Source organism: Myxine glutinosa, chromosome 1, assembly GCF_964187855.1.
Source record: "Myxine glutinosa chromosome 1, kmMyxGlut1.1, whole genome shotgun sequence".
Taxonomy (NCBI): domain Eukaryota; kingdom Metazoa; phylum Chordata; class Myxini; order Myxiniformes; family Myxinidae; genus Myxine; species Myxine glutinosa.
Genome location: NC_136261.1, coordinates 278787823 through 278812233, shown reverse-complemented (window position 1 = coordinate 278812233; position 24411 = coordinate 278787823). Strand labels below are relative to the sequence as shown.

Genomic DNA, 24411 nt, shown 5'->3' with positions numbered 1-24411 from the left:
GCTACTTGTTAGCTCACCTGGTACGAAGTTCAGGGGAACTTATGTGATGGCGCGTTGTCCGTCCGTCAGTCCGTCCGTAAACACTTGAAGTTTCTTCTCCGAAACCGCTGATGGGATTGTGACCAAATTTGGCACAAATTATATTTGTTATGTTGTGACTAAAGTTTGTTCACGGCATTGAAAAAAAAAAATCAAAGTCTAGGGGGTCAAAGTGGGTCCAGGTTTGACCCCCCAAAATAGGTATTTGCTTTCGCCTCAGAAACTACACACACAATTTCGATCAAACTTCACCACAACCTTCATCACCCCTGATGTACCAAAGTTTGTTCACAGCATTAAAAAAAAATCTGCCCCTTTAGGTGTTTATAGGGGGGTTGCCCCCCAAAATAGGTATTTGCTTTCTTTTCAGAAACTACACACACTATTTCAATGAAACTTGACCACAACCTTCACCACCTGTGAGGTACCAAAGGTTGTTCACGGCATTTAAAAAAATCTGCCCCTTTAGGGGTCCACGGGAGTGGGGGGAGGGAGAGTTGCCCCCCAAAATAGGTATTTCCTTTCTTCTCAGAAACTACACGCAATTTCGATGAAACTTCACCACAACCTTCATCATCCATGATGTACCAATGTTTGTTCAAGGCATTAGAAAAATTTGGGTCTTAGGATGTATATGGGGTTAGGAGGGGGGGGGGGGGGGGGTTGCTCCCCAAAATATGTATTTTTTTTCTTTGTTTGTTTAAAGTCTTATGAGATAGTGGTGAACAGATGTCCTAAAGAATATCCTAAGGCATTGCTCCGAATCCTACTAATAATAATACCGACAACTTACTGCAGTATTATTACTCCTAAAACCAGCACTACGACTGCTATTACATTTCAACGGCCCCAATTATTCCCACGTTCCTGTCGGGATGGCTGGTGCTTGCTTAACGATTAAGGTGGCTGGCTTGAGATCTTGGGGTCCTAAGTGCAAGACCCTGGGACACGCCGTTGAATTAACACCAGGTGAGTTGACTCAGCCTGTCATCCGTCCGAGGTCTGCAAAATGAGTACCAGCTCACTGGGAAGAATGAGCCATTCGAGTTCCTGTGTCGGATTGGCGACATGTCCAAGATTGTGCCCAAGAGCCAAGAAACTGCTTCGGGCAACTCGATGTATCTGAAGAGGTAAAAATGAGTGGTCTTCTTCTTCTTCGTGTACAGATGGCCGGGAAACGTTGTCCCAAGTTTTTCACGAACCAGTCTGAGGTTCCACTGAAGAAAGCAGAAGTTTGTGATGTGTTTAGGGACCAATCACGATAACTCGCCAACTCTTCGCGAAAGACACCGCGGGGTCTTTAACGTCCACCGACGATACCACCAGGCACCAGCAGACGGGACACCCGGCGTAACGTGTCCATCGAAAAGGACGATTCAAGAAGCCGCCAGCGAAGCACCATTTCCACAGTTTGTCAGGGACAGGGCAAGAATCCAATCGAGATAAGACAACACGTCACCTGTGTAAGTATGCTACACCTGCGCACGCACCTGTCGGACATGCAAGGTCGCGGGGACCTCTCCTGCCCTCCACCGTCTTCGTTGACATCGAGAAGGATTTAAGGGGAAGGAAGCGTCGGAAGGAGTGAAGCCGTTGCGTGTGTGGAAGCGAAAGACTCACGAAAGAGACCACATGCGGGGCGAATGACATGACACGACTACGTATGGAAGTGAGGATGGTTCGCGCTCACTCCACGACCTCGGACTGACGACCAATCGGTGACCCACAGCTTCATCCAATCTCGCGCCATTATCTTCAACCCTTTAACCTGCCATCACGTGTCCTCGTACTCTTCGCCGAGCTCGACGCTCTTCCTCGCGCACACAAGGTTAGGTAAGAGACCCGTTCCAGCGTGAGAATGAGGAAGTTTACTGAACCAATGAATTAATTGTTTTTTTTTACGTGGTGGCGGTTCGTGTGTAGCCTGTGTTTGGTGGTTGCCATTATTCCCACGTTTTTGTGGGATCCGCCCGGGAGTTCATGAACGAGCTTATGAGTCCTGACGTTCCACTGGAACTGATTTGTGTGGGAATTTGTGACTTGTTCCGATTGCCGGCGATAACTCGCCTACTCGTCGAGAAAAACGCAGGCTGTGGGATCTTTAACATCCACCCACTAATACAAGCAGATGGGACACCTTGCTTAACGTCCATCGGGACAACACTGTCTTCGAAACACAAATGCATCGGTTTTTATAGTTGTGCCAGGGATCAAATCCCACCGGGAGAGCTCAAAGGTAAGTGCACTCACTACCTGTGCACCATCCCACCAGGATCTCTTCCAATGGCAAATCTTCCCCTCTGGATTTGGTAATGACAAACTTCCCTGACAATGTATCTTCCTCATCCTCTGCCCCCAATTGGCTCATCTGGTCATGTGCTTGTGAAGGTCAACATCTATCTGGCCATTCTCAGAGAACAGCCTCAGTGCCGGCGAGTCTGGCAGTTCTATCTATCTGTCTTTTTCCCAGCTCTATCTGTGCTCTGTCCCCCAAATATTCCTCAAGGTCGCACAAGATCTGCCTGCAACCCTCTTATGGTTAAATTGCCAAAATCAAGACTCTCTGCTCACCTTCACTCCTTCATTCCGCTTTTCTTCCACCTCTGGAACAAACTCCCTCACTCTCTTCAATCCCACTCCACCCTCCAGGTCTTTAAAACAGCTGTTCACCACCATCTCTTATCTTTCCCGCATCCAAAACCTTGATCTTTTCTACCCCTGTTAATTCACCCCAGATCCACTTTTTTTTGAAATCCCGACTTCTTTCTTTCCTGGAAGTTCTAGCAGTGTCCATGTGTTTTATATCTCTCCCCCTCCCCCCCTTCCCATGCCTCCTCCCCCCAAGCCTTCTCCCTCCCACAGATCTCCCGATGTCCCTGTTCTCTGCTGTTGTACTTGTGTGCTTCCCTCTCTCTCCCCATCTTGTCTCCCGCTCCCTTTATTGTATGTTTTGTGTGTCCGGTTGTTTTTCTTTTTTCTTTTTGTGATTGATGTTAGCTCTTACACGAGCCTCGATCTTGTATGCAAAAAAAAAGAAAAAGAAAAGTTCACTCCGGTAAACTGGCAGGGACTACAAGCAGCCATCTCTCTTCAGGACTGGTCTCCTATATCTACCACCCCTGATATTAATTCAGCCTGGGAATTCTTCCAAAGAAACTTGCTCTCTCTGATGCCCAGATTAATCCCATCTCGTCTTCAGTTATCTTACCCATCCTCCCACTCTTGGTACTCTGAATCCCGTGGTGAGGTAGTTGCTTTAAAACGACTTGCATTCCCCTGCTGGAAGGCTAATCCAACTGAAAGCAACATCAGATCATTCCACAGAGTTCACAGCAAGTGTGTGTCTACTCTCAGGAAAGTTGTTTCCCAAGAATCTGTCCAATCTCAAGAATTAATTTTCAAACTTGTCTCCCTCTATTAAAACCTGGTGGCACCTTGTCAAGTCGGTCTCTGGTGTATATGCTCCCCTTCCATCCCTTCCCTCACTTCAAATGGCACTACAGCCGACTACGCTCGTGAGAAGGCTGAAGCCTGAATGCCTCAATTCTTTGATTGCTTCCAAATCTTGTCGCTAACTCCCTCTATGTCTGTACCCACCCTTCCCAGTCATACCCAATTACTCCTGGACTCTGTGTCAGGTGGAAAAGTTTCTGGCCACCCTCGACTCTAAGGCCCCCTTTACACAGCACGGAGATCGTTGGGTGACCATTGAGCGATCAAAAATTGGCCCGATCTCTCAAATGCAAATCTGCAAATGGATCGGACGGCATCAGCTCACGTGTTCTAAAAACCTGCTCTGCTGCCCTTGCACTCCACCTCTCTCTGCCCTTGCACTCCACCTCTCTCTGCCCTTGCACTCCACCTCTCTCTGCCCTTGCACTCCACCTCTCTCTGCCCTTGCACTCCACCTCTCTCTGCCCTTGCACTCCACCTCTCTCTGCCCTTGCACTCCACCTCTCTCTGCCCTTGCACTCCACCTCTCTCTGCCCTTGCACTCCACCTCTCTTTGCCTTTTTCACCCTGTCATTTGCCCTAGGTCATCTTCCATCTGCTTGGAAATCAGTAAACATCACAGCATTACGTAAAAACGTGCAAAAATGGATCTCCTTAACTACAGACCAAACATGAGCAAGGTCATGGAATCCATCATCGCAGTTGACATAAAAATCATTCCTTTTCTCCAACAGCCTCATCTCAGATCATCAATTTGGGTTCAGACCTGGTCACTCTACTTGGACATGCTACTTCTGCTCTCCCAACAATGGAACAATGGATGGAGGCCTTCAATATCAGGCATAGATCAGGGCCATCTCTCTGGACATATCTCGAGCTTTTGATAAAGTCTGCCATCCTGCCTTGCTCTCCAAACTCTCTGCCGATGGAATCCAAGTCCAACTCCACACTTGGGTTACTGACTTCCTCCACTCTCATAGCCAATGGAGCCAACACCACAAAGCAGTGGTCTTAACCCCATCTTATTCCTAATCTTCATTAATGATCTCACTGACTCGCTGCAAAATCCTCTTTATCTCTTTGCTGATGCCTCCACTCTCTGGCGTGACATCCCTCATCCTTCTGACAGGCAGGCAAGCAGCCTCTTCCCTCTCCTCAGACCATGACATCATCACAATCTGGTCAAATACAAGGAATATGTCTTTCAATCCTGAGAAATCCGACACACTCTCTCTCTCCAAAAGGATTGCATGGCAAACCCTCCCTCTACTTTCTCAACAACTCTCTCGAAGAGGTTCAGTCAGTTAAACCCTTGGGTCTCATTCTCAGCCCTGATCTCTCTTGGGCAAGCCCCATTTCAAAGTTGACCTCCAAAGCCAGCCGCCGACTTGGCATCCTCTGTTGTGCAAAGTCCTTCCTTGGCACACCTGAGCTCCTGTCCACCTACAAGGCTTTCATCCGCAGTTTGATGGAGTATTGCTCTCCCCTCTGTGCTGGCTCCCCTGCCTCACATCTTGCTCAGCTTGACACCGTGGAAACTAAGACCTTCAAGATCATTGGAATCTCTCACAATGAAACTGAGTCTATGGGCCTATCTATTTGCCATCACCGACAGGTCGGTAGGCTCTGTCTTCTTCTGCCTCTTTTGTGGACATGCGCCCCCTGCCTTCTGTGCTCTGTCCCACAGGTAGCTGCAGGACACGTGTGGTCCACCAGCAACCCCCTCCTCGTAAAACGGCCTAAATCCAGAACCATTGCTCACCTGCAGCCTTCACCCAACTCGTTAAATGGATTAACTTCTTGTCATCCATAGTTTGCTGTCGGATTACTGACTTAATACTTTGCTATACCTATATGAATACCGACTCAATATTTTGCTATCCCTATATGAATACCGACTCCATGCTTTGCTATACCTATACGAATACCAACTCAATACTTTGCTGTGTCTATATGACTACAGACTCCATGCTTTGCTATACCTATACGAATACCAACTCAATACTTTGCTGTATCTATATGACTACAGACTCAATGCTTTGCTGTACCGATACGAATACCAACTCAATACTTTGCTGTATCTATATGAATACCGACTCAATGATTTGCTGTACCTATACGAATACCAACTCAATACTTTGCTGTATCTATACGAATACCAACTCAATACTTTGCTGTATCTATACGAATACCGACTCAATGCTTTGCTGTATCTATATGAATACCGACTCAATGCTTTGCTCTACCTATACGAATACCAACTCAATACTTTGCTGTATCTATACGAATACCGACTCAATGATTTGCTGTACCTATACGAATACCGACTCAATGCTTTGCTGTATCTATATGACTACAGACTCAATGCTTTGCTCTACCGATACGAATACCAACTCAATACTTTGCTGTATCTATACGAATACCGACTCAATGCTTTGCTGTATCTATATGAATACCGACTCAATGCTTTGCTCTACCTATACGAATACCAACTCAATACTTTGCTGTATCTATACGAATACCAACTCAATACTTTGCTGTGTCTATATGAATACAGACTCAATGCTTTGCTCTACCTATACGAATACCAACTCAATACTTTGCTATACCTATACGAATACCAACTCAATACTTTGCTGTATCTATATGAATACCGACTCAATGCTTTGCTGTACCGATACGAATACCAACTCAATACTTTGCTGTACCGATACGAATACCAACTCAATACTTTGCTGTATCTATATGAATACCGACTCAATGCTTTGCTGTACCGATACGAATACCAACTCAATACTTTGCTGTACCGATACGAATACCAACTCAATACTTTGCTGTATCTATATGAATACCGACTCAATGCTTTGCTGTATCTATATGAATACCGACTCAATACTTTGCTGTACCGATACGAATACCAACTCAATACTTTGCTGTATCTATATGAATACCGACTCAATACTTTGCTGTACCGATACGAATACCAACTCAATACTTTGCTGTATCTATATGAATACCGACTCAATGCTTTGCTATACCTATACGAATACCAACTCAATACTCTGCTGTACCTACACGAATACCGACTCAATGCTTTGCTATACCTATACGAATACCAACTCAATACTCTGCTGTACCTACACGAATACCGACTCAATGCTTTGCTATACCTATACGAATACCAACTCAATACTCTGCTGTACCTACACGAATACCGACTCAATACTTTGCTGTACCGATACGAATACCAACTCAATACTTTGCTGTATCTATATGAATACCGACTCAATGCTTTGCTATACCTATACGAATACCAACTCAATACTCTGCTGTACCTACACGAATACCGACTCAATACTTTGCTATACCTATACGAATACCAACTCAATACTTTGCTGTACCGATACGAATACCAACTCAATACTTTGCTGTATCTATATGAATACCGACTCAATGCTTTGCTATACCTATACGAATACCAACTCAATACTCTGCTGTACCTACACGAATACCGACTCAATGCTTTGCTATACCTATACGAATACCGACTCAATACTTTGCTGTACCGATACGAATACCAACTCAATACTTTGCTGTATCTATATGAATACCGACTCAATACTTTGCTGTACCGATACGAATACCAACTCAATACTTTGCTGTATCTATATGAATACCGACTCAATGCATTGCTCTACCTATACGAATACCAACTCAATACTTTGCTGTACCGATACGAATACCAACTCAATACTTTGCTGTATCTATATGAATACCGACTCAATACTTTGCTGTACCGATACGAATACCAACTCAATACTTTGCTGTATCTATATGAATACCGACTCAATGCTTTGCTGTACCGATACGAATACCAACTCAATACTTTGCTGTACCGATACGAATACCAACTCAATACTTTGCTGTATCTATATGAATACCGACTCAATGCTTTGCTATACCTATACGAATACCAACTCAATACTCTGCTGTACCTACACGAATACCAACTCAATACTTTGCTGCATCTATATGAATACAGACTCGATGCTTTGCTCTACCTATATGCATACCGACTCAATATTTTGCTTTACCTATACCAATACCGACTCGATTGTTCAAGCACCCAAACCGTGACTATCCTCTTGAAACATCTGTCTGTCTTGTCCTGAATTTCATACAGTTGTGTTCATTTTTAGCTCACCTGGAACGTAGTTCCGGGGAGCTTATGGGATGACGTCGTCCGTCCGTCAATCCATCAGTCCGTAAACACTTACAACTTCTTCTCCGAAACTGCTGATGAGATTGTGACCAAACTTGGCACAAATGATATTAGTACAGCGGGTAAGCTAACCTATTGTGCATTTTTTTTATAAAAGCACCAATTTTGGCACAGAGGTAGACCAATATATTATGAACAAATTCGGATGTGGAGCCATCGCCCAACTGCCCCCTGGCGGCCGTGGCGGCCATTTTGTAAAATGGCCGCCAGCAGACACCCAAAAGACACACAGAAGTTAGATAAAGTTTGCTGCTGAAGGTTTTAGTGAATGTTTATTGAATGTTTTGAATCAAGACATGCCAGATAGCTCTTAGTCACATTTTGGGAGATGCTGCTGATATTAATTAACATATTTAGGCTAATTGCAGATGAAATGGCGACAAGGAAACCCATGATCAGGCATCAAATGCTGACATTCCTTGTGAATAGGCTAGATTCATTTAAGTTGTGGAAATGTTATCTGACCTTCTTCCTCTGTCTGTCAATAGCTATTCATGGACACTGCCCATGCCAATTAAGATGCCAATTAACAAAATTATTAACACAATTATGCTAATTACATCGATAATACAACAACAATAACAGAACCAGATAGTGATAATTATGGTGGCTTGCTCTCATCAGATCAATCCTGGGCAAGTCAAATGTTATACTTCTGTGGTCAAGGGACACTACTACATTTAATTATCATGTTAATTAACACATAATCTGCTAAATGCAATATGCAGATAAGTTCACTGTTTTACAGTACCTGTGTACTGTCTGGAACAGTTCAGAATCTTCATCTTAAGTTTGCGAGTTCAGTTCTGAGAGCACTCCCCGTCGCAAGCACACAGTGGTGTGCATTCCAGACTGGCCTTCTTCACTTGCACCTCTTGATGCAGCCCCTCTGGCATTTGCAGGAGACGAGCTCCCGGCAGACCTTGGATGCCTCGGGGAGCGTTGTCCAGAGAGGTTCGTACATGTCGCTGGTCTTGATCCAACCCCAGTCGGTTGGTGATGGCAATGTTGGTGCAGGAACCAGGGCCTGACCCCAGACATGTCCGCCCTGGTATATTGCTCGTCGGACGTGCTGCTTCAGGGCTGCACTTGTCGGTGGGATCAGCTGGACATTGCTCTTCTTTGCAAACAGTTTGCGGCGTGCCTTGTCGATATCGGTTGCGGTGCTTGTTCTGTCGTAAAGCAGGATGACGAACCTCTCGATGGTGTGCATGGCATCTTCATCAATATGATCCAGTGCAGTGGAGAGGTCAGTGAGTGTCTGGGTCAGCTGAGGTAGAGCTGTCCACACTGCCCATGCTGTCCTCTTGCCATGTCTGGCGAAGCAGGAGACCGTGTCGCAGCCCGTCAAAGCATGAAACATTGGTAGTGCCTGTGCTTTCTCAGGGCCCAGAGCCCGCGCCATCTCATGGGCTGCCAAGAACCGGAAAGCCTTGCCCGTGCCGAAGGACACCCACACTTCGGCTTCCTCCTCCAGGGTGCGTGCCAGAGCCACTGCCAGGACAACAACATCAGTGTCAACTGTGCGGATGAGGATCTTCTTGTGGCCATTGTGAGCAGCGTGGGCGGCATGCAACATCATGCGGCTGTCAGCTTCTTCGTGGTTGCAAGGAGCCAGGGCTGCAGTATCTAGGAGCGGTGGCTTGCTCAAGACATCATCTCCTTCAGTGATGACCAGCTCCTTGTCTGCAAGCTGGAATGAGTCGTGGAGGACGCCAGAGAGGAAGCTGAACAGCTCAGTCTTGTTCTCGTCGAATCTGAGGAAGCTGGCCCAGTTCCCGGGGATCGTTGCACCACCCACCACCCGTCTTCTCACCCCTTTTCCACGCTTGGCTTTTGCTGTACCCTTCAACGAGTCTGTATTGTAGCGGTCCCATACCAGGTCCAGTCGCGTGGCTTGATGGAGTTTTGAGAGTATGTAGGGCACAAAGACGTGCTGTGCATACTCGTTGAAGCTTTTTGCTGTAGCTGGCTTCAGCATCTGGATGATGACCGTTCCATCTAGCACAATGCAGCTGGTTGGAGGAACCTCAGACTTCGGCTGACTGAGGTCTACTAGACAAGCGAGAAGATCACTCTTGACACCCAGCTGGATGCCACCGCCAGCTGATAGTGCAGGGGGGCAGGCTTGGTTTTCATGTTGGAAGAATTCCTCTAGATCCCCATCCCGGTTCTGGCACCTGATATACAGACGAGAGAACAGGTCCACGTCATTCTTGAGGGATTTCATCTGCTGCTTGCCCTTTCCCGGAGGTTTTGAAGCAGGCTGACCGAAGATTTTCAGCTTGTTTCTGTGGATGGCATCTCCTATGGGTTTCGTTCTCTCCATCAGGCGTTCTCTGACGAAGTTGTCAAACTGCAGCTGACCCACTTCGTGTGCATGACGGAGGGCGTCTACAGCTCCAGGTGGCGCGATCTCCTTGGTGTCGAGTACCAGCAGATCTTGACTCTCCTCTTCAAATGGATTCCCGAAGTCTTCCATCACGTTGACCATCGACTGTACATCTTTCAGTAAAGCAGTCTGCACACTTGCTGACTGGTCATGGTGCCTTGTGTCTTGTGGTCTGTTCCCCGGGTCAGTTTCATCGTGGAACTGTTCGATGAGCGTGGCAACCTCTGGTCCTGCCACCATCCACCGTCGTAGAGTGCTGGGGTTGTCAGTCAGGCCCACTGCACCTCCGTCTCCTTTGATGGCAGCATTGTTCTGCTCGTGGGCCTGATCGACGGGGATGGCGGAGAACGACCTGTTCGTCTTCTGGACGGTGAAGTTCCCAGCTCGGAATTCCTGGGCTATTTCAGGGTGTGTCGTCGGCAGTTCCACCATGTCTCGCAGATGCACAGGAATCCAGCGCGCGTAGTTGGTGTGATCCAGGGCATGGAACCACACTGCTAGTTCTGGCAGGGCATCTAGGTACATCGCAAACGACGCTTGGCGCAGAGAGCGCACGTACACCAGGACCGCCATCTCCAGTTGCAGGACAGTTGCCCAGTAGTCGAACTGGGGGCAGGTCTCCGCTTTTTGCTGGCACCAATCGTCGAACTCCAGCTGCTCGTTGCATGTGTCACCCAGCTGGTCAATGTAGTGGTTGTAGGCGTGCTGCTGCAGGGTGAAGAGGGCTGCTGCTGCTGTCACTTGATGAGCCCTCCTGGTTCGACTGACATGGGATGCCCGCAGGAAGGAGTCCGCTGTCCCACATGGCGGCCATTTTGGAAAATGGCCGCCACGGCCTCCAGGGGGCAGTTGGGCGATGGCTCCACATCCAAATTTGTTCATAATATATTGGTCTACCTCTGTGCCAAAATTGGTGCTTTTATCAAAAAAATGCACAATAGGTTTGAATATCCTAGGTAAACCGCCCCACTATATATGGTATATTGCAACTCAAGTTTGTTCACCACATTAAAAACAAGCTGGTATTCATGGAATACTTAGCCTGTGCAGTCAACTTAGTGCAAGCCAACTTTTTTGTTTTTGAAGGTTTTTTTTATTTGATCCAATATGGCTGCCAGACCACATGAGCGATGACATCGTAAATTTATATTCTCTAATATAATTGTGTAACTCACGCTCAATAAATTTCAAACTGATCGGACTAAGTATTGTCCCTGTTGAATTATGATGTCATAATTAAGGTACCGATGACGTCATCGTTAACAACACTTATTCTTCATGCAGAGTTCTTTACAATGAGCGATATTTCAATTATTTCCATAGAGCGGTTTCGGAGATGTAGAAGTGCAACATTTTTCGGTTTTTCCAAGATAGCGCCTGTACCACGTGACCTATGACATCATAATTATGACTAAAATATTCTACAGGAGGAGGTGCTCTTATGGTTAAAATTTCGTGTCCATCGGACTAGCAGCTGCAGATTAAAAAAAAAATTCATACTGATCAGATAAAGCGTTGTACTTGTCGAATTATGACGTCATAAAGAAGGCACCGATGACCATCATTAACATATCTTATTCCCTGGGGAGTACTTGACAATGAGCTTTGTTGAAATTTTTTTTAAAAGTTGTAACACTTTTTCAACATGGCGTCCGTACCACGTGACGTATGATGTCATAATTACAAAAAAAAAAATTATACAGGCGGATGCGCTCCTATGGTAAAATTTAGTGTCAATCGGAACAACGGTTGCCGAGAAAATGAATTTTTAAAATGCAGACACGTATGCACGAACGCCACACGTATGTGCATACGTACCTGAATGCCTAACCCTGCTTTTCGCTTTGCGAGCGCAGGGTAAAAATCGGTGTCTAAGGGAGTGTATGGGAGGCGGAGGGGGAGGGGGTGGGTCAAACTAAGACCAGGTTTGAACCCCCAAAATAGGTATTTGCTTTCTTCTCTGAAACTGCCCATACGATTTCGATGAAACTTGACCACAACCTTCACCACCGGTGATGTAGCAAAATTTGTTCACGGCATTAAGAAAATCAGGGTCTGAGAGGTTTTACGGGGGGTGAAAGTTGGCTCAGGGTTGTCGTACTTATTTTCACTCTCTCAGGTGGACCTTCTAGTTACCGACCACAGGTGGTTTTTTTAATTTTATTTCATTCATTCATGTCGTGTACCTACAGACTGTTTCTGCTTGTTTGCATCATTCCTGGGAGTGTGGCAATGCCGCTGATGCAGTGCCCCTGTAGGTTAGGGCAGGAATTTATAATTTGTTCAGTGTGCCGGTGATGCACTACATGGCCAAAAGTATGTGGACCCCCGAACATCACACCCCTATGTGCTCGTCAAACATCTCATTCCAAAGTCATGGGCATTAATATGGAGTTGGTCCCCCCTTTGCTGCTATAACAGCTTCCACTCTTCTGGGAAGGCTTTCCACTAGATGTTGAAACATTGCTCCGGGGATTTGCCTCCAGTCAGCCACAAGAGCATTTGTAAGGTCAGGCACTGATGTTGGGCGATTAGGCCTGGCTCACAGTCGGCGCTCCAGTTCATCCCAAAGGTGTTCGATGGGGTTGAGGTCAGGGCTCTGTGCAGGCCAGTCAAGTTCTTCCACACCGATCTTGACAAACCATTTCTGTATGGACTTCGCTTTGTGCATGGGGGAATTGTCATGCTGAAACAGGAAAGGGCCTATCCTAAACTGTTGCTATAAAGTTGGAAGCACACAATCGTCTAGAATGTCATTTTGTGCTGTGGCGTTAATATTTCCCTTCACTGGAACTAAGGGGCCTAGCCCGAACCATGGAAAACAGCCCCAGACCATTATTCCTCCTTCACCAAACTTTACAGTTGGCACTATGCATTGGGGCAGGTAGCGTTCTTCTGGCATCCGCCAAACCCAGATTCATCTGTTGGACTGTCAGATGGTGAAGCGTGATTCATCACTCGAGAGAACGCGTTTCCACTGCTCCAGAGTCCAATGGCGGCGAGCTTTACACCATTCCAGCCGACACTTGGCATTGTGCATGGTGATCTTAAGCTTGTATGCGGCTGCTCGGCCATGGAAACCCATTTCATGAAGCTCCCGACGAACAGTTGTTGTGGTGATGTTGCTTCCAGAGGCAGTTTGGAACTCGGTAGTGAGTGTTGCAACCGAGGACAGACTATTTTTACACACTACACGCTTCAGCACTCAACGGTCCCGTTCTGTGAGCTTGTGTGGCGTGCCACTTTGCGGCTGAGCTGTTGTTGCTCTTAGACGTTTCCACTTCACAATAACAACACTTACAGTTGACTGGGGCAGCGCTAGCAGGGCAGAAATTTAACGAACTGACTTGTTGGAAAGGTGGTATCCTATGACGGTGCCATGTTGAAAGTCTCTGAGCTCTTCAGTACGGTCCATTCTACTGCCAATGTTTGTCTATGGAGATTGCATGGCTGTGTGCTTGATTATATATGCTGTACCTGTCAGCAATGGGGGTGGCTGAAACGGCCAAATCCACTAATTAGAAGGGGTGTCCGCATAGTTTTGGCCATGTAGTGTAGCTCACCTAATCTTCAGGAAGTACAACATGGGATCTTTAATGTCCACCAACTTATACCGGCAGGCAGGATGCCAGTTTAATGTCCATCCTAGGGTGGCACACAAATTGATGAATCACCCTGCCTGACATTGATGAATCACCCTGCCTGACATTGATGAAACACCCTACCTGACATTGATGAATCACCCTCCCTGACATTGATGAATCACCATACCTGACTGATGAATCACCCTGCCTGACGAAACACTCTGCCTGTAAAAGCTGGGTCAAGATTCAAACCCAGGCTAGACAGCTCAGAGGTGAGTGCGCATACCACTGGGCTATCATGTCAACCCAAACACATATTGAAGATATGCAAATTATAGCAGGAGAATGTGGTTGCAACTGTAGTTCAGAGGAATTGCTTCAAAATAATTAATCATTGAAAACATCATTTTTTATTGCCAAACGACAGAATCACATCCTTCTACAGGAAATCTTTGGTCATGTTCATCCTGTGTGTGTCGAACATATCCAGATATTTCGGTTTGTATATCTTTCTAACCCCTTGGATATGGAAGTCAATTAACTGGAAGTCCCCTCTGTCAGCATTAGTTGGTGCACGTTAAAGATCCTCTTTTTGACTTGGCTGGGTTTGACCAATCAATTTCCATAAATCCTGTTCTGGTTCAAAGTTTTACAAAGTTTTACAATTTCCTCCTCCACCACCCACTTCCTCTCCCCTCCACAGGGCCATTTCCCTAGACTTCCCCTGAAACCCTGCCGGTTCAAAAAGGCATCTCCGAACTACCCTAATCTAATCTGGAACTCCTTTTCCCCGGTATTCCCTCAACCTGTCTCGAGGACATAATGAGCTATGTTCCTGATGTACCCAATGAATAACATTACGTCATGGTGGATGGAAGTTATGTTTCCAACCCTGTCTATTTGTCTGTTATGACGAAAATTGAAAATTTCTGACCTGTTGCATGTTGCTCTATCTCGTTTGTTTCTTGCGAAAATCGAAGATTTTTCAAGTATATTGGTCGGTTGCATTTGTGGTTCTGTCTGTCTGTCTGTCTGTCTGTCTGTCTGTCTGTCTGTCTCTCTGTTTGTCTGTTTGTTTGTCACCGGCCTACAGGTCACAATTCCAAACCGATCGTCCCGAATCCTCACCAAGTTGTATAGGTCGTCCCAATTGAGAAGCCTATTGTTTTGGGAGTCAAAAGGTCAAAAGGTCAACATAGGCCAAAGGTCACCAACTTTGCCAAATTTCTAAAATCGTCAATTTTCATCCGATTTGACTTGAAATTCGAAGAGTACCTGCATATCTGGTCACTGAATTCAACCATCAAGTATATTTGAGGTCAACATAGGCCAAAAGGTCAACATAGGCCAAAATTCTAAAATCCTCAATTTTCATCCGATTGACTTGAAATTTGAAGAGGACTTGCATATCTGGTCACTGAATTCAACCACCAAGTATTTTTGAGGTCAACAGAGGCCAAATTTTTTAAATCCTAAATTTGCATCCGATTGACTTGACATTTGAAGAGGACTTGCCTTTCTGGTCATTGAATTCAACCACCAAGTATATTTGAGGTCAACATTGGCCAAAAGGTCAACATAGGCCAAATTTCTAAAATCCTCAATTTTCATCTGATTGTCTTCAAATTTGAAGAGAACTTGCATATCTGGTCACTGAATTCAACCACCAAGTATTTTTGCAGTCAACATAGGCCAAAAGGGCAACATAGGCCAAAAGGTCAACATAGGCCAAAAGAGCAACATAGGCCAAATTTCTAAAATCCTCAATTTTCATCCAATTGACTTGAAATTTGAAGATGACTTGCATATCTGATCACTGAATTGAACCACAAATTATATTTTAGGTGAACATAGGCCAAAAGGTCAACATAGGCCGAATTTCTAAAATCACCAATTTTCATTTGATTGACTTGGAACTCTAAGAGGATGTACATATATGGTCACTGAATTCAACCACCATCTATTTTTGAGGTCAACATAGGCCAAAAGGTCAACATAGGCCTAGTTTTTTAAATCCTCAATTTTCATCTGATTGACTTGAAAATTGAACAGCATTTGCACATTGATTCACTAAATAGAGAAACTAAATATTTTTGAGGTCAAAAGGTCAAAGGTCAACTCAAGGTCACCCTTACAAAATCATCATTTTTCATCTGAAAAATCGTCACTTTTCTTCCTGTTGACCCGAGCTTTGATCAAGATTGTCAATTTTAATCTTGATGAAATGGATAATTTGCTGTATCAATGGAATTTTTTTTCTTGGGGGTGGGGGGCAGATTTTGCAAGTATCGTGCTCTGCATGACTTCTTCTTGTTATTTTATCTGTTTGTCACTCGCATACAGGTCACAATTCTAAACCTATTTTTGAGGTGGAAAGGTCAACTCAAGGTCAAACTTCTAAAGTCATCAATTTTCATCTCAAAAATCGTCAATTTTCATCGGAATAAACTGAAAATTAAAGAGCAATTTTATAGTGCATCACTGAATTGGGAAACCAACTATTTTTGAGGTCAAAACGTCAAAAGTCAACTCAAGGTCAAACTGCTAAAATCATCAATTTTCATTCGATTGACCTGAGCATTGATTAAGATCATTGATTTTATTCTTAATTAAATGAACAAGTTGATGTATTGTTACGGATTCGTCACTTCCGTTGTGGTGGTTTTCATCCACTGTAAATATTTCTGATTCCATGTACTATTATTGTTTTCAAAAGGTTTATTGTTCATGAACTGTTTTCAAAAGGTAAAAAAGTTAATGTTAAAAGAAACAGGAAACCGGATCGGGAACCGGACGACGAAGAGGAAGAAGAGGGAGAAAAAGAAGGCGGAGCGAGTGAGTCGGACAAGAAGGAGCCGAGCTACTTGCGGTCTGGAGCGAACGTTGGTGAGCAAGAGTCACGAGTGAACTTTTGGGTGTCCCAGGAAAGGGATTCCTGCGACAGAGTGGTTATCGCTGTGACAGATTAACCTGCGTGTCAGGTTTTGCGATCGATTCAGGAGAGAATCATCGTCGTGCCGTTGCGCCACGAGACCGGCCTTCGGCCATTTTGACTCGCGCAGGACTTGCGCTTCGCTCACGGTTTCGTCTCGTTTCGACCATTTTCACCGTGTTCAGACGTCGATCTGGGGGGGTGTGTGTGTGACGTGGCTTTTGAGTGGAAAGTCTGCGTGTCGCCGACTGTGAGCTGTGGAACGTCCATACCCGAGGGTGTGATCTCTCAGTCGCCTGGAGGGTGCCTTTGGATTTCCCAGTCGCCTTGAGGGCACCTTTGCACAGCTGTGGCAGCAGGATTGTAACTGCAAACCCAACGGGATTCTGGTCTCGATTGGACATCGTTCTGGCGATTGCTGGAGCGAATCAACTGTGGCTTGAAGCCGGGAATAAGAGACATTGGGGATGTTCTTGTTTCACTCACTTGGAGCACAGTGAGTTATATATTACAAAACTGATGGTACCATCATAGGACATATTGATTGTACTTTTGATTACTATTATTGTTGTACTGTTATTCTTGTGTGATCTTAATACAATATTTGTTTGTGAGTAACAATTGGGGTGGCTTCTCCATTGATCTTTGACATACAGAATAACACATTTTTCTGCCGTGACTCCTCTCGGGGCTCGGAGGTACACCGTGACTAGGGGGTCGGGGAGGAGCATGTAACAGAAATTGGGGGCTTGTCCAATTGGCTCGGGGGCTCGAAATTGGGATCCTCGTCCGGGATTAAATTCCCTGATAACATTCGTCCGGGATATAATTCCCAAACATTCCCAAAATTCCCAAATTTGGAATTTTTATAACATTCCCAAATTTTTCAAAAAATTGGAAAATTTTTGTGTGAAGGTTAACAGTTGTTAACTAGTCACCATGGTGTTTGACGCAGAACAGTTTGCGGCGTACCCTAATGAGGCACAGTTTCAAGCATTAAAAAGATCGGAACTCTTGATATTGGCCAGACATTTTAACTTGGAGGTCCGAGTTAATATGAAGAAAGCAGAGATGCAGATATTGGTGGTAGAATCTCTGGTGGGACAAGGAACATGGACAGAGGTAGCCTTGGATTGGTTACCCGAGGAAAAAGAAAATGTGGAGCTCCGGAAAATGGAGATGCAACTGCAGAGCCAGGAAAGGTTAAAAGCAGAGGAAAGGAGAGCTGCAAGGGAACTCGAGGAAAGAAGAGTAGAACAAGAACTCGAGGAAAGAAGAGTAGAACAGGAACGAGAATGCGAGGAGAGAAGAACCGAGGAAAGGAGAGCTGAAGAAGAAAGAAGAGCAAAGGAAAGAGCAGAGGAAAGGAGAGCCGAAAGGGAGTTAAAGGAACGTGACGTGGAGTATCAGAGGGAAGTTAAACTCAAGGAGCTGGAATTAATGGGAGAACGGAGAGAAGTCGTATCCATGCCGGCTAGTTCGACAACTAGTCAGAACACCTGGGATGTTAGTAGGCATGTGAGGCTGGTTCCATCCTTCAATGAAAAGGAGGTAGCCAAGTTTTTTTTACATTTTGAGAAAGTGGCTCAAATGCTAAAATGGCCTGTGGGGTCCTGGATTATGTTAGTGCAAAGTGTTCTGGTGGGTAAAGCTCAAGATATATTTTCGGCTTTACCGATTGACAAATGTACAGATTTTGAGGAAGTGAAGAAAGCCATTCTCAAAGCCTATGAATTGGTCCCTGAAGCTTACCGGCAAAAATTCCAGAATTCCAGAATGCCAGGAAGAGGGAGAGTGAGACCCATGTGGAGTTTGCCAGAATGAAGGAAACCATGTTTGATCGGTGGTGTGATTCGAAGGGGATTGGGAAAGACTTCAAACTGTTGTGACAATTTATCTTGGTGGAGGAATTCAAACAGTGTGTACACGCAGACATTAAAGTACATCTGAAGGAAAAGAAGGTACCAGAGTTGTATGAGGCAGCAACCGTGGCAGATGACTATGCCTTGACACACAGGATGGGGTTCCACAAACCTAACTTCCCGCCTAGAGTTCGCCAGGGGAGTTGTGGTACATCCGGTGCGGAGAACGAATATTCATGGGGGCGGCCTAGAGATGACTATGAGGACGAATCTGATGCCGCGACTTTTAGGGATCAGAAGACTGCAGTTCCAGGACAGACTTATCTTCCGGGGGGCTCGAGGCAGACCGCGAGTTTTTCCTCCTGGCCTACTTGCGCTTCTTGCAAGAGACCTGGACATTTGATGTCCCATTGTTATGCCCTGAAAAGGAAAAATCAGGAGCGGAGTCAGACAAGTACAACTCCGAATGCATTGGCAAATGCGAGAAATCGTCCTTGGAGGACAGTGCCTTGTGAAGGTTCCCATGCCAAAGTTACAGCATCACAGAACGACCTTGTTCAAGAGGGTTACAAACCTTTTATTTCAGAGGGGTTTGTGTCCCTGGATGGAGACTTGACTAACCAGAGACCTGTTAGGGTATTAAGAGACACAGGAGCACATCAATCTTTGATGCTTGAGGCCATTTTGCCATTGTCAGAGAAGGCGGCAACTGGTGTTAGTGTTCTTTTACAGGGGGTTGGTGGATATGTTAAAGCTCCACTTCATGTCATCCATTTCAAGTCTGATTTGGTGTCAGGACCGGTCACCGTAGGTTTACAAGCCACACTTCCTGTAGAGGGAATCTCTTTTGTTATCGGGAATGATTTGGCCGGTGGTCGAGTTTCTGGTAACCCAATGTTTGTTGAAAAGCCTAGTATGGAAAATAACACTGCACAGTTAGAGCAGGAGATTCCGGGGATCTTTCCATCCTGTACCGTGACTCGTGCTATGGGTAGGAAGCGCTCTGAAGAGAAGAGGAAGGTACTGACGTCACGCTTTGCACAGACACTTCTTGTCAAGTACCCTGAAACTAAGTGTCAGCACACACAAGTCATGAATAGAGGCAATGTTGGCAAGCTCTTTGTCGGTGGGCTGAACTTCAACACAAGGGAAGATGTTCTGGACTCTGTCTTCGGCAAATATGGACCACTCTTGGAAGTGTTGCTGATAAAAGACAGGGAGACACAAAAGTCGAGAGGGTTTGGCTTTGTCACGTTTGAAAACCCAAAGGACGCCAAAGATGCAGAAAAGGATTTGAATGGCAAGGATTTGGATGGTCGGACCATAACAGTAGAGAAGGCAGGCCATGGGCGTCGAGGGGGCTACAGAGGAGGAAAACGGGGAGGTAGTTTCAGGGGTGGCTATGGCTCCCGGGGTGGGAGTAGTAGTTTTGGTGGTGGCCGCAGTCGAGATTACTATGGAGGCTCCCAGAGTTACGGCAGCTCCCGAAGGGATAATTATCAGGGTAGTGGCCGAAAAGGAGACCGCTCCTCGCGTGACTACAGCACCCGACTCCACAACCATGATTATTATGAGAGTTAGGAAGAGTTTGAAGCACTGAATGCTGCGGAGCAGCCAAGCCAAGATTCCTACACGGATTAACCGTGAACTCCACGTTCCTAAAGGCGTCCATGTAGTGAATACTTCCAGGCCTCACCACCCAACCATCATGAAACCTGGCTCTCAGCTCGGCCTCCTTAAAAAAGTGCTATAGATTTGCTTTGTTTTGGATTTTTGATCACAACCCCTTAACCTTCATTCAAAAAATGAAAAATAAAAACCAGAGGTTGATGAGATGGAGTTTGGCTTTGCAGCAGTTGAACTTGGAAATGGAGCATGTAAAGGGCAGGGACATTGCCGTTGCTGATGCTTTGTCCAGAGTGAACTAACTTTGGAAAATTCTGTAGGTTGTTTGGAAGTTTTGTTGCTTTATTTTTGGGAAATATTAATTATTGTTGCTCACGTGAATTGATGATTTGGGTGTGAGTTTTACTTTTGTTTGTTAAAAGAGTTTTGCCCTGCAAAGAAAGTTTTCACGATGTTCAAACTTTCTTTCTTGAGGGAGGGGGTGGGGGGGGGGGGGGAAGTGTTACGGATTCGTCACTTCCGTTGTGGTGGTTTTCATCCACTGTAAATATTTCTGATTCCATGTACTATTATTGTTTTCAAAAGGTTTATTTTTCATGAACTGTTTTCAAAAGGTAAAAAAGTTAATGTTAAAAGAAACAGGAAACCGGATCGGGAACCGGACGACGAAGAGGAAGAAGAGGGAGAAAAAGAAGGCGGAGTGAGTGAGTCGGACAAGAAGGAGCAGAGCTACTTGCGGTCTGGAGTGAACGTTGGCGAGCAAGAGTCACGAGTGAACTTTTGGGTTTCCCAGGAAAGGGATTCCTGCGACAGAGTGGTTATCGCTGTGACAGATTAACCTGCGTGTCAGTTTTGCGATCGATTCAGGCCATTTTGAGTCGCGCAGGACTTGCGCTTCGCTCACGGTTTCGTCTCGTTTCGACCATTTTCACCGCATTCAGACATCGATCTGGGGTGTGTGTGTGTGACGTGGCTTTTGAGGGGAAGGTCTGCGTGTCGCTGACTGTGAGCTGTGGAACGTCCATACCCGAGGGTGTGATCTCTCGGTCACCTGGAGGGCGCCGTTGGATTTCCCAGTCGCCTTGAGGGCGCCTTTGCACATCTGTGGCAGCAGGATTGTAACTGCCAACCCAACGGGGTTCTGGTCTTGATTGGACATCGTTCTGGCGATCGCTGGAGCGAATCAACTGTGGCTTGAGGCCGGGAATAAGAGACATTGGGGATGTTCTTGTTTCACTCACTTGGAGCACAGTGAGTTATATATTACAAAACTGATGGTACCATCATATGACATATTGATTGTACTTTTGATTACTATTATTGTTGTACTGTTATTCTTGTGTGATCTTAATACAATATTTGTTTGTGAGTAACAATTGGGGTGGCTTCTCCATTGATCTTTGACATACAGAATAACATTTTTCTGCCGTGACTCCTCTCGGGGCTCGGAGGTACACCGTGACCAGGGGGTCGGGGAGGAGCACGTAACAGTATCCATGGCAACTTTTTTGGGGGTGGGTGTTGTATGTTGCAAGTATCGTGCTTTGCACGATACCTTTCTTGTTACTTGCGTAAATTGAAGATTTTTCAAGTACAGTGGTACCTCGGCTTACGAGTGCCCCAACGTACGAGTTTTTCGGGATACGAGCCGTCGCTCGGGCGGTTTGTTGCTTTGGGATACGAGCCGAGATCCGATGTACGAGCTCAAAAAATTTATTTTTTTGAATTTTCCGGTTGTGGCTTCCGGTTCCGGTCACGTGGTTATCTTGCCGTGAAAGCATCTCTGCTTGGATATAAAACACGCAATCGTCGAAATACATTAGCGAGGAATCTCCTTGCTCCAGCCGGTGACGTCATCGGCGGGGATCCCCGCCTCCAGAGTGGCTGGTCACGTGACCGCCAAAGCGTGTCGCGCGTGCGGGTATAATGAGCTACACCTGTGGATCACGTGACCACGGAAGCACGCCTCGCTTGAGAGGCATGGCTTTCGGTTTGCGTTTTGCTTTATAAGGCGCGATAAATGGGCTTTTGAGTGTTAGCGGTTCATGGCGTTGACGGTTCATGGCGGTTCATGGCGTTGACGGTCAAAAACCCATTACATCAATTTTACCAGGCAATGTACAGTAAGTACAGTGGACACCAAATGCACGGTGGAAGGCTAGAAGTAGAAGATCGTCCAAGACAAGTGAGAATAAGCCATACTTTGGAGATGACGTCATTCGCTGGTCCGATAACCAAAGATGTGGTATAAAAAACCAGGTGAGCTAACAATGCAGCAATGAAGGAATTCGGCCAAGGCACCGGCACACAACGACCTACCTACATCGAAAGACTCAATGCCAATGGTGACAGAAGCCAAGACGGCCGGCTTAAACACCGCCGAAAGACCACGGTGTACCAACTTACGATGCAGAACATCTTGCACTTAATATGATGACAACAGGTGCCATCCTCTGACGTACCATTACAGGTACAGGTACAGTACACGTGAGCACAGAGCAAAAGTTCACTGAAACCGAGATTAAGAAAAAAGAAAAAACACCTCGTGGTCCGTGCTCGATATCCGAGTTTCAATCTTTTCAAACACATGATGCTCTCGGTCACGGTATCTCCTGCGAGCTGCTTCTCCTTCAACCACACAAACAACAACTTCTCCATATCTTCATGGATAGAGGTCCAGTTTATTTCTTTACATTCTCTTGTATTATGTACAGTATATACGAGGTCGTGCTTGTTTATACATTATTTGTTATTTATAAAGTACATTTTTGTTATTTAAAAGCACCTAACAAAAAAAATTGGTGTTTTTTTTTTGAGGCTGGAACGGATTAATAGCATTTCAATGCATTTGAATGGGAAAATTTGCTTTGACTTACGAGCGATTTGGCTTACGAGCTCCGTCACGGAACGGATTAAACTCGTAAGCCGAGGTACCACTGTATATTGGTTGGTCTTGTGTGTTATTCTGTCTGTTTGTCTGTCTGTTTGTCTGTATGTCAGTCGCCTACAGGTCAAAATTTTCAACCGATCTTCACGAAACTTCATCAAATGGTAGAGTTGATCATAAGCAAGAAACCTATTGTTTTGGGGGTCAAAAGATCAATAGGTTAACTTCGGCCAAAGGTCACCAACTTTGTCATTTCTAAAATCCTCAATTTTCATCCAATTGACTTGAAATTTGAAGAGGACTTGCATATCTGGTTACTGAATTAAACCACCAAGTATTTTTGAGGTTCACAGAGGCCAAAAGGTCAACATAGGCCAGATTTCTAAAATCCTTAATTATTATCCGATTGACTTGAAATTTGAAGAGGACTTGCATATCTGGTTACTGAATTCAACCACCAAGTATTTTTGAGGTCAACATAGGCCAGATTTCTAAAATCCTTAATTATTATCCGATTGACTTGAAATTTGAAGAGGACTTGCATATCTGGTTACTGAATTCAACCACCAAGTATTTTTGAGGTCAATATACACCAGATTTCTAAAATCCTTAATTATTATCCGATTGACTTGAAATTTGAAGAGGACTTGCATATCTGGTTACTGAATTCAACCACCAAGTATTTTTGAGGTCAACATAGGCCAGATTTCTAAAATCCTTAATTATTATCCGATTGACTTGAAATTTGAAGAGGATTCACATATCAGATGACTGATTTCAGCCACCAATTATTTTTGAGGTCAACATAGGCCAAAAGGTCAACATAGGCCAAACATCAATAACTCATTTTAGGGATTTTGCAAGCATTGTACTATGCACGACATATTTCTTTTTTGTTTGTTTGTCTGTATGTCTGTGAACAAGATATCTCAAAATTTGTGGACAGTTTGGGGCGAAATTTGGTGGAGAGGCTGGGTATGTGCCACAAACAAAATTGTTAGATTTTGGTGAAGATCCAGGTGCACATCTGGATCTGATAATTTTTTCAGTGATTCTTCACTACTGAGAGATGGGGCAAAAAAAGGATATATAGCACAATATCTCAAAAAATGTAGACATATTCAGACGAAATTTGGTGGAGAGGTTGGGTGTGTGACGAGGAATAATTGATTCAATTTTGGTGTAGATTCAAATCCGGATGTGGATACGAGAATTTTAAAAGTGATTCTTCACCATTGAGAGATAGGGCTAAAGTCATTTTAAAACTTTGTGGACAGGTTGGGTGTGTGATAAGGACGAATGAAGTCTATTTTGGTGAAGATCCGAATACAGATCTGGATACGAGAATTTTTTA

The 24411-nt window shown here is 45.1% G+C and overlaps 1 protein-coding gene across 1 annotated transcript in view; it reads left to right on the top strand.

Moving 5' to 3' along the window:
- The first annotated feature begins 1379 nt into the window (after window positions 1-1379).
- LOC137437773 (SH3 domain-binding protein 2) overlaps window positions 1380-24411 on the top strand; it is a 104796-nt gene continuing 81764 nt past the window's right edge. Inside the window, exon 1 of the mRNA XM_068132383.2 lies at window positions 1380-1872. The gene's annotated coding sequence lies outside the window, so the exon portion shown is untranslated. The remainder of the gene's footprint in view (window positions 1873-24411) is intronic.